The sequence below is a fragment of the Erigeron canadensis genome, chromosome 3 (genome assembly GCF_010389155.1).
Source record: "Erigeron canadensis isolate Cc75 chromosome 3, C_canadensis_v1, whole genome shotgun sequence".
Classification (NCBI taxonomy): domain Eukaryota; kingdom Viridiplantae; phylum Streptophyta; class Magnoliopsida; order Asterales; family Asteraceae; genus Erigeron; species Erigeron canadensis.
This window is the reverse complement of record NC_057763.1, coordinates 37625966-37636751: the sequence shown is the minus strand read 5'-3', so window position 1 is coordinate 37636751 and position 10786 is coordinate 37625966. Positions and strand designations below refer to the sequence as shown.

Genomic DNA, 10786 nt, shown 5'->3' with positions numbered 1-10786 from the left:
AAAAAACTTTCAGGGTTGATTTTTTGTTGCATTTTATACATGTGTAATATACATAAGCTATATAAATTTTTATATTTAGTTTAGGTCGTTGAGCTGAGCTAAATGACAAAGGAAATGATATTCTTACACCAACTTTTTGTCATTTACAACAAAACCTACATCAACCAGTTGTATTCCGTGCATGAAAAATTATATATTTGTTATAGATGGCCAAATTTTGTTATAAAAATATCTCTCCCCAAATGACAATGATAAAATAAGGTCTACCAAAAGCTTTGTTAAAGTTGTTGGTAGGGACCTTTTAAGGCTAATACAATGGCAGTGTGAGATTTTTACTTTGCCTAAAAAGCTTGATGCACTTTGACCATTTTGTTCCTTCTACACTTCTTTTTACAGTAATCAAAACAATCCCTTTTCTCCAAATTCATTCACTTTTGCAGTTTTTCCATATATAAATAAAATTTATATATATACAGTATATGATTGTATATATATATAGCAATTACTCCTACAGTTTTCTTCTTCCTATTCATCATCCAAACAATAAACTGATTATTCGAAGATACATCTTGTTCTCCAATTATCATCATGATGATTATATTCACAGTCTTGTATTTTCTGCTTCCAAGCTTGTACACTACCACCCATAATATATATATTTCCCTTTTTTAAATCTAACAAAAGTTTTGATTTTGATTGATTTGTTGGTTAACAATGGCGGTATGATACCGGATCTCTTCTCTCGATATGCTTCAACATCACTGACTGCTTGCCTCTTATCATAATCACGACCAGTAATTAAGCCCACTATTTCCTTAGTTTGTGTTTATATGTATATATTCGGGTGATACCAATATACCATGATATCCTGTGTCTTATATATAGCGCTATGTAAACACAAATGCAACACAAATTACTAAGTTGATTGTGAATAATTATGATTTTTTTTTTATGCTGATCCAACAACAAGAGTACTAAATTGGTTGTGAATAATGTTTTTTTTCTCAATGTTTCCGTATTTGGCTGTTTTTCAAGTCTGGGTTTTAAATTAAGGTCTTGTTATAAATAGAAAACTATGAGGTCAGAACAAAATGTTAGGAACAAAAGAAAATTGCAATTTCGGAACTTTGACTCATTTACCTTTTTGTGGTGCAGTCATCAAGGATTTAATTGTGAAGCATGAAGAAAAACAGGATTGTTTGCATAATCGGAGAGCCACTGCACTTGGTAAAGCCACCTGATCCTTATAAGGAACCAAATTCATACTCTGAGCTGCCGAAATTACATCTTTCTATCTCAGGTACAGTAGCTAAAGAACCCATCTTTTTTTTTTTTTTTTTTTTTTTTTTTTTTTTTTTTTCCGGCCATTAAGTGATAATCGGTGTTTCAAAAAAGGCAAAACTTGTTAAATGTATACCATAGGGTTTTAGTGCCACGGTTCTTTTCTTATTGGGGGTTTTACGGAAGTCCTAGGTTGCATCCTAGGCAGTTGTGTTAGTTTAGGATTAGGAGTAAGATAGATTGTCGGTCAAAAACAAAATGCAAGCAGGTCAGATGTAATTGTTTCATTTTATGTTGGGTGCGGTGGCCATTCTATGTACAATTATAAGTGGTAGTTTTGACCTATATAATTATGAACGGGTTGATTTAGGTTGTGTTAGTCTCAAAAAAGTTAAAAAGTCATCCAAAGTGCATCTTTTAATGCATATATACAACCTCCTTATGTTAAAACCAAAATAAAGTTTGGGCTTTTGTTCCTGATTATCTGACTATAACCTGGTATACATGAGGACTATATGTTGTATTAATGTGCACTGGCGGCAGTTGAATAGAAAGATAAAAATGTATATATGCCTCATCTTCAATTACTGGTCAAAGAAATACACACATATTTTTTGCATTGTTACCAACAATGTTGCTACTTGCATCATTTTATTTGCTAAGAACATTTATTGTATTAGAATCTGAGTCTTCAACAAAATCTTATGATAATGCTATACATTGGACATAGTCTTCAACAAAATCTTATGATAATGCCCATTAGGAAGGTCAGATACGATACGTGTGAGGTCATTATGCCCTTGCTATGAAGTTCCAGTAGTCCCAACAGTTTCTGTTAACTTGCTAAATAGGATTTATGAGTTATGCAAGATTTTTTGTATCTGGAGTAGACGTTGTGAAATGGTACAAAAATTGATTCGTGATTTGCTATTCTCTTTATGCAAGTTATTGTGCCCTTGAGGAGACTTATATTGAAAAGTAAAAATTTATGACTTTGTACCATGTTCTAAATAGTATATAAATAAAATTTTACACTGATTTTCATTATTTCCTAGCATCTTGTTTTTAAAATTTGCGCCTCAAGTTTGCTTAAGCGCAATGCGCACCTAGGTGCAGCCCCTGTCACTTCCCAAAACTCTTGTGATATATATATGTGTGTGTGTGTGTGTGTGTGTAGGAAAAAGTTAAATTAGGGACTCCTTATTTTAGGGATCATTAGGGACACTTCTCAATCATTCATTTTTCATCATCTCCGACCACCATCACCACCATCATCTCCGACTCCACCATGATTCTCCGGCGACGGCGACCACCGCCACCACAACTTACACATGTGTAAGTACAACTTACATTGTACTTACACATATGTAAGTTATACAACCACCACCACCACCACCATAATCTCCGACCACCACCATGATCCTCCGGCGACGGCAACCACCACCACCACGACTTACACATGTGTAAGGTACAACTTACACATGTGTAAGGTACATGTCCCTAATGGTCCCTAAAATAAAGAGTCCCTAATATAACCCAACCCTATATGTGTATATATATATATTAATTTTAGTATTGATATTTGTACAGTAAAGGTTAGTTTTGCTAAGGTGGTTATTTTTCCCTTGTTACCGGCTCATGAATTTTTCCAAAAACTTGAATAGTAGGTTGTTTTGCTACTTAAAGGTGTTTTTGCTACGTACAAGGGTTATATATATTTATATATATGATGGATTTTTAGTATTTTATGTGTTATAACTTATAATTACTAAATAATTATTTTTAATTTTTTCCCCCAAAAGCGTGCGCCTCGCGTACCAAAATTCCGCCCCCTTTGCACTTTGCGCTTCGGAAAAGGACCCTGTCTCTTCTGTGCGCCTCACAACATTTAAAACCAAGCCTAACATCCATTTCAATGAAATAACTACAATAAATATATGAAAAGATTGTGCCAACACAAAATTTGAATACTCTTGTTAACCTCTTAACTTTTGAAGTTAAACTATATGTCTTTATTTGTGTATGTATGTTTGCAGTACATAGATGCATAAATAATTTAACCTGAGCACTAACCTCCAATTTTTCGTCTTTACTTTTTAAAGGCATATATGTAAATGCAATGGTTTAAAGATGGTATAGTTTTTTACAATGATTTTATCTATTTTTCCTTCCCCTCCAACCCTTTTTAGATCTTTTTCTGGACCACCATATGCAGTTCTATAAATGTCTTGTGAGATTCTATGTGAAAAATAGTGCTTTTCTTGCTCAATTTGTGAAAATTTGAAATGTCTATGCCATATATATCAATCTCTTTCACTAATATTTTTGTCTTCAGATGGTAAATGTAATGTAACACACATGATAATAATTGGTGAGTAAACTAAATAGGTAATCTTGCTGACCAGCAATACATAAACAGTGAGCCCGTCATCTTACAAAACTGATCTATAATTATACAATACTGTACTGTCATCATATTCGTTAATTATATGGTGGAATCTGCCATTTTTAGTTGCTTTTGCTCCAACTGTACTGTAGTGCTGCCAAATCTTGGATTAAACTAGCCCAAGACTTCTGAGTTGTTATCTTCATTCCTTTTATCCTCATTCTATGAAATTCCAATAAAATTACCTATATCTGCCAAACTATACTGTAGACTTTCTCAGGCCCTCCAAACCTTCACCATCCACCACTTCCCTAAAACCCTAGAGGTATCAATCAGTTTGTAGGAGAGTATGGGAATTCTAATGTTGCCAATGGCTAATCTGTTAACTATATGCATACTCATTTCTTCAGTTTTTACCGTCTTGGCCGTGGGTCATGAACGAAAGGTTAGTCAGCAGATCTATATATTTCATTTCAAAAAAACGTAGATCTGTATATTGCTTTATAAGTAATGTATATATAGTTTTGGGCTAGTTTTTACTTTTAAGGAAAAAAAAACACAATGAAATGAAGTCTATATTATTAGGCTAGTATTTTTTTAAGCCTTGGATTAGACCTAAGATGCACATGTTTGAAATTTGTTTTATATATATTCGATGGAGGAGATATATGACATGGCTCATTTTGGTTGGATCAACATAGGTTACTCTTTTAAATGGGGAACCAAATTATTGTGTAGTCTGTGTGTCTGATGATGATTGGTCGATAGTAAGTTGGCTATAAATACTTGTCTCTGTCCTTCAAATCATTAAATCATATTAGAATTAAAAAATTCACAGTTGCTCTCAAGCTGTGAGTGAGTGTCTATGGCTCAGTTAGAGCTGGTCTTTGATTGAAATATAGATAAACAAGTTCTTTATATATCTATAGCTGATGAATCACAAGTTGTTTTTGTGATATCACATTATCACGTGCTATATGCCTTCGTTGAGTTTAAATAAAGGTTTTGACCTTATTGATTATCAGACATCTTCAAGGGACTGTAACTTGGAACTCAAAACACTCTGATAAGTCCCAGCCTGCTATTTTATCAGAGGGAATAATTAGTAGGAGTTATTAGAATTTTTTTACTGCTAGCCTGCTAGGTATCATTTTTCTAGTACTATTTTTTGCAGGTATATATTGCTTACATGAGATTCCTCCCGGAGGGCGAATACTCGCCTTCAACACATCACCCCGCAATTATCAAACAAATTGTTGATCCCAGGTATATTTGTAATTTAAACTATAGATTTTAAACTGTAATTTGTATTGATGTCTTAAAACCTAAACAGTTTTGCCAACAAATCACTTATACGGAGCTATGGAAGAAGCTTCAACGGGTTTGCTGCATATCTCTCTGCAGATGAACAAAAGAAATTGACTGGTTAGTTAGATAATCGCATCGATTATATGATCCTCAACTTTGATTTTGAATTAAAAAACAGAAAAAGCTTGTTTATGTAAGTTTGCTTAATTATGATGGATGCATGTATTTAGTTGCGACTTTTGGTGGATTAGTGATGCAATGTCTATGAAAGGAAGATATATTTTTTGAACCACAGATATGCACAAATCTAGTCAGACATGGTGAAAACTAAAGTTACATCGATAATGAGTCACATGCCTCTTCAACATCCATTGAAACATGCAACGATAGATTAAGGGCATATTACATGGATGAAATTTAGTTGTCTTCTTCCCTTAGGTTTAAATGTAGGTATCAAAAAGAAAGGTACACACATACAGTAGATTCTTGATCAGTGTGTTGCACAAGCATCTATAAAGAAAAACAAAGTAATCGATAAAGTAATTATCAATAACAAACATAAAATACTACATCCGAAATTGACAATAATAACAATTATGTAATTTACTAACATTACAAACAGGATGCAGTGATAGTGCTGTAACTTTCCGGCCCAACTCTAAGACTTATTAAGGACGTCTGTCACTATTTACATGTGAATTAACACATAACATTGTGATCTCTCAGCTCTCAACCTTAATAACGATTGATGACTTTCTGTACTTCTGGTTTATATAGAATTACTCAATTGCATGATAGAAGTAGCTTTAGAAGGAATCACGTTCTTATGGTATAATAGCATATTATACAAGTTGATGCATTAGCTGAAACGCATGATGGTTCTTGCTTTTGGTTGAATACTTCAATAGGTGTTGACGGGGTCCTATCAGTGTTTCCTTGCCGAAAGCATCGACTCCAGACAACAAGATCTTGGGACTTTATGGGATTTCCGAGACAGGTTGAATGAAATCATGTTTTTGAGAGTGATATCATAATTGGAGTCATTGATAGTGGGATATGGCCAGAGTTGGACAGCTTTAGCGATGAAGGTCTTGGTCCTATTCCGGAAAAGTGGAGAGGAGAGTGTGCGGGCGGCGAAAATTTCACGTGTAACAAGTACGGTTACCTTTTTAAATTTATGTAATTTAAAAGATTGTATATACCAATAGTCCAATACTCTAAAATTCAGTAAAAGGTATGGTTTAGAGACTATACACTATCCACTATTGATAGATATCCAATAAAACTTCTATAATTACTGTGTGCTAGGATTTATCTACTGCATATACTGCGTAGATCATTGTTAAAGTTCTTATTAGCTCTCTTCTCTAAACATGAGTGTTTTCTTATGTTTCGTTGTATTTTGGCTCTTTAGAAATCAAGAATGTTCTGTGTGCTGCAATTGAACTTAAAGTTCTGTTGTAAAATTCTTCATGGCAAGTATACTTTGGTTGCATTTATTGCTTACAGTAATAACTTGAAGTCGATCAAGTGAAGTTCTATCAAATCTGGATTGCGTCTACAGTATATTGGTTAAATGCTTGATGTGGATATATAACTTGCTTCTTTCTATTGTCATGATCAATGAATCTGTTTTTATATTAATCAAAGTAACTACTAACTAGGGTGTCTTTTTGGTCAAGATTTTCTTAAAGATATATGCATTGAATTCATGCTCCTTTCCTGTTCCAAACTGCAATGATTTTGTCTTATGGTGACAAATAATAACTATGATCCACATTTTGTGAAAAAGTTGAACTTTATATATTACTATACAAGTTTTTGAAACAGTTCTCATTATTTTATATCTATCCTATTATTGCATAATTCAGAACCTTCGTAATTTTAAAGGCTTGTAAATTTTAGGAAGATAATTGGAGCACGTTGCTGTAGCATTGAAGCAATATGTCTTTCTGCCAGAGACGAGATTGGGCATGGTACCCATGTTGCATCAATTGCAGCTGGGAATGAAGTGAATGACGCAAATTATTACGGTTTAGCAGAAGGAGTTGCTAGAGGAGGCGTTCCTTCTGCACGATTAGCCGTGTATAAAGTTTGTACAATTTTTTGCTCATTCACTGATATGATGACTGCTTTTGATGATGCAATCGCGGACGGGGTTGATATTATTTCGATCTCCATAGGGAACGAGTATCCTCTAGAGTTGGATGCTGACCCGATTGCAATTGGTTCTTTCCATGCTATTGCGAGAGGAATACTGACGGTAAATTCTGCTGGAAACTCTGGTCGTGCTCCGTATACCGTTAATGGTTGGCTTCCATGGATCCTTTCTGTCGGAGCAAGTTATACAGATAGGAGAATTATAGATAAAGTCCTTATGGGGGAGGGTACTTTTCTAGTGGTGAGTATTATTATATGTCCTGCCTTATATATATATATGTATGTATCTACCAATAAACTAAAACAGGATTGTCGTCTCTATTAAATGACACGTCGTGTTGTATTAAAGCGACAAGTGTCTTTTTAGTCATATACATAAGTAAAAAAAAACTTTTTTAAATAATAATTAAAAAATACATATTACCATATGGGGGGAAGTGAAGGTGGTGCTGTTAGGCACTTAAGTTGGGTGAAATCCCTCTCACATGCTAATTTTTTAATATGGGAAAAATCATGGGGTCCATTATTTATGCATTATATTTTTATAGATTAAAAAATTAACATGTGAGAGGATTTCACCCAAGTTGGGTGGTGTTGTCTCACACCTTCACTTTACTGTTTGTGAAGAAAGATGAATGACCAAGAAAACAAATTAAAACATACTTTACTGTTTCTTAAATGAAATTATTGTAATAAGCGTGCTTAATTAAATTTTTTTCTATACTCATTAATTGACAGTTAATGGATTTAATTGGCTTAACTGCATTTTACAGGGTGATTCTATCAATGTTTTCCCATCAGAAGAATTGCCACTTCTTTATGGGAAAGAAGTGACAAGAACATGCTCAGAAACAGATGCGAGGTAAATTTTATTTCAATTAGTTCATACGGGTATAAGAATTTAAAACCGTAAAATTACTTATATCATTTTTTGTAGGAGTTGTTTGCTATGATGTTTAGAACCAAGCATAGTAAGACAAAAAGTTGTTCTGTGTGATACCTATCCTGACCTAAATGCTCCTATAGAAACCAGTGCATTTGGTTATATAGCGCCAACCACTGGAAGAAATTTTTCCAATGTCAAACCATTGCCTATAACAGCCTTGAGTGTAGATGACATCCATTTGGTCAAATCCTACAAAAACTCTACCAGGTAAATGATGTTTTTCGTAAACATCTCTTCTCAGTAATATGTATTATGATTATGTTTAGTGCAGTACTCTGATCTTTACTCGTCTTTCAAACAGAAAGCCCGTGGTTAAATTTTTTAAAAGTGAAGTAATTAAGAACCCAGCTGCTTCTCTGGTTGCTGTATTTTCTTCCCGAGGACCGGTCAAATGGATACCAGATATCATAAAGGTACTTATCTGGAGCATTTGTTAAAAGTTTTGTTTATCATACTTAACTGAATCGAAATGGAGCCTGAGAGTACATTAGCCTATTATAAACTACTTGTAACGTTCACTTTCAGTTTGATATATTCAACACGTAGAAATGACTATCGCTATTCCGTTACATAATCAGTGACCCATATTTATTGGAATAAATCATTTGTATGACATTTTTATTTTTTGTTACACGATTTTAAATGAACATCTGATGGTATGATAGCCGGATGTGGTGGCCCCTGGTGTGGAAATTCTGGCAGCTTATTCCCCAATGGCTTCACCATCTGAAACTCCATTAGACAAAAGATCAGTGAAGTACAATATATTATCAGGGACGTCAATGGCTTACCCGCATGTTACTGCTGCAGCTGCTTTTGTAAAGTCCTTTCACCCTCAATGGTCCCTCAGCAATTAAATCCGCTTTAATGACTACAGGTAATGTTTTTTTAATGTTTTATGCATTATAACATCGTAAAAGATAATGTAATTTTCTTGACATATTAATAATTGAAACTCTTTTGAGTATGATAAGCAACATGTTTTATTATATTAAATGTAGAGACCCAAGCTGTTATGACCATGGTCACTTTGCTTTGAGGTCTGTATGACCAGTTCTCTTTAATTGCCGACTTAAGTTCAATTGGAAATGAATATTTTTCAATTGAAAGTGTAGGATTATATAGTACGATAGACTTTTTTCTGATAAAAATACAGTTATTGTTATTAAAACATCATGGCTAGCAATGTCTAGACTAGTAATATTTCTCTGTGCTTTCCTTTGGGGTTTTCTTTTTTGGGTATTCCAATCAGCAATAAAAGTCAAAGGGTTAAAGATTAACTTGGGTGAAAGGAAGATTAAACATGTGGAAGAAATGAGTGTATCTTGTGTATGGTTTAATAAATTATAGTGGCTTAAGTTGGAGGGAGGGCTTGAAAAGAGATACTCTATAAGTAAAAAGTATAAGGTCAAAGCTTATATACTGAGGGAACAAAATGTAAAAAGGTATATAGTTTGGGGGTAGAAACTGAAATTTGGTGAATGGTGTCAATACGCCACCGTTTTCTTGCATTTTTGTGAATAGAGTAGAATAGAAGTGCATTACAGGAGGTAGATATACCTCACTTTATTTTCTTTATTTCATCTTCTTTTGAAAAGTAAGTGCATGATATATCTTGCTATTCCATCTCTTTTTTATGAAACTTTTCGTTTCTCTGGCGATGTCACTAAGTTATATAAACTATTACATCATGTTAATCCTCCTTGTTTGATTGTGTTATAGCATGGGAAATCAACGATACCGTCAACTTAGAAGCTGAATTTGCATATGGCTCGGACCACATTGATCCACTAAAGGCAAAGAATCCAGGTCTTGTGTATGAAACTTCTATGGAAGAATACCATAAGATTTGGTGCAACATATCTGAAAAACTTGGACATTCTACATCTAAGAAGGTTAACTGCACCATGAAGCTCACACATAAAGAGCTTAATTACCCATCTATGGCAGCACAGGTTGATACTAAATCTGAATTTGTGGTTTCTTTTCCGAGAACTGTAACAAATGTGGGTCCAGCCAATTCAACCTATATTGCATCTTTACAAGTAGGATCACGGTTGAAGGTTACAGTCGAGCCAAACAGTCTACTGTTTACTGCAATAAACCAGAAGATATCCTTTATGGTGACTGTTAGAGGAAAGATTGAGTCTCCATTGGCAATGGAGCGTGGATCATTGGTTTGGACAGACGGTACTCATAAAGTCCGTAGTCCAATAGTAGTATATACCGTGAAGGCTAGATCTAGAGGTGTAGCATTCTCAACGCCACCAAGGTTTTACATAACCTGTGTGTGTTTAATGCTTCTGATTTTGTTTGATATATATAGGTACTGAAAACATACCCCTTGGAGTGAATATAAGAATGAATTTTTATTCAATTTCTTGTGCGAAAGAAATTTGATTTTATTGGTTTGTTTTGCTTAACATCTCTAAGTGACTTAACATTTAAGTGATATTGTGATAAAATTAATCTCATCTTTATATATAGTGGATGAAAATGAAAATGATACTACAATTCTGTATCCTTAAATTGATCAATACATATTATAACTCTGTAAAGTATAAAACGTTGAAATTATAAGCCTTTATTTAACGTTCATGGCTCACAAATCACAATCTGTTTATCCATCTCACGGCCTGTACATATAAAGGACGGACTGGTGGTGCATGGTGGTGGACTGGTGGTAGATCGAGAAAAATGACGGG

At 34.0% G+C, this 10786-nt stretch overlaps 1 pseudogene; it reads left to right on the top strand.

The window, feature by feature from the left end:
* The first annotated feature begins 452 nt into the window (after positions 1-452).
* LOC122592066 lies at positions 453-10458 on the top strand (annotated as a pseudogene).
* Positions 10459-10786: the final 328 nt, after the last annotated feature.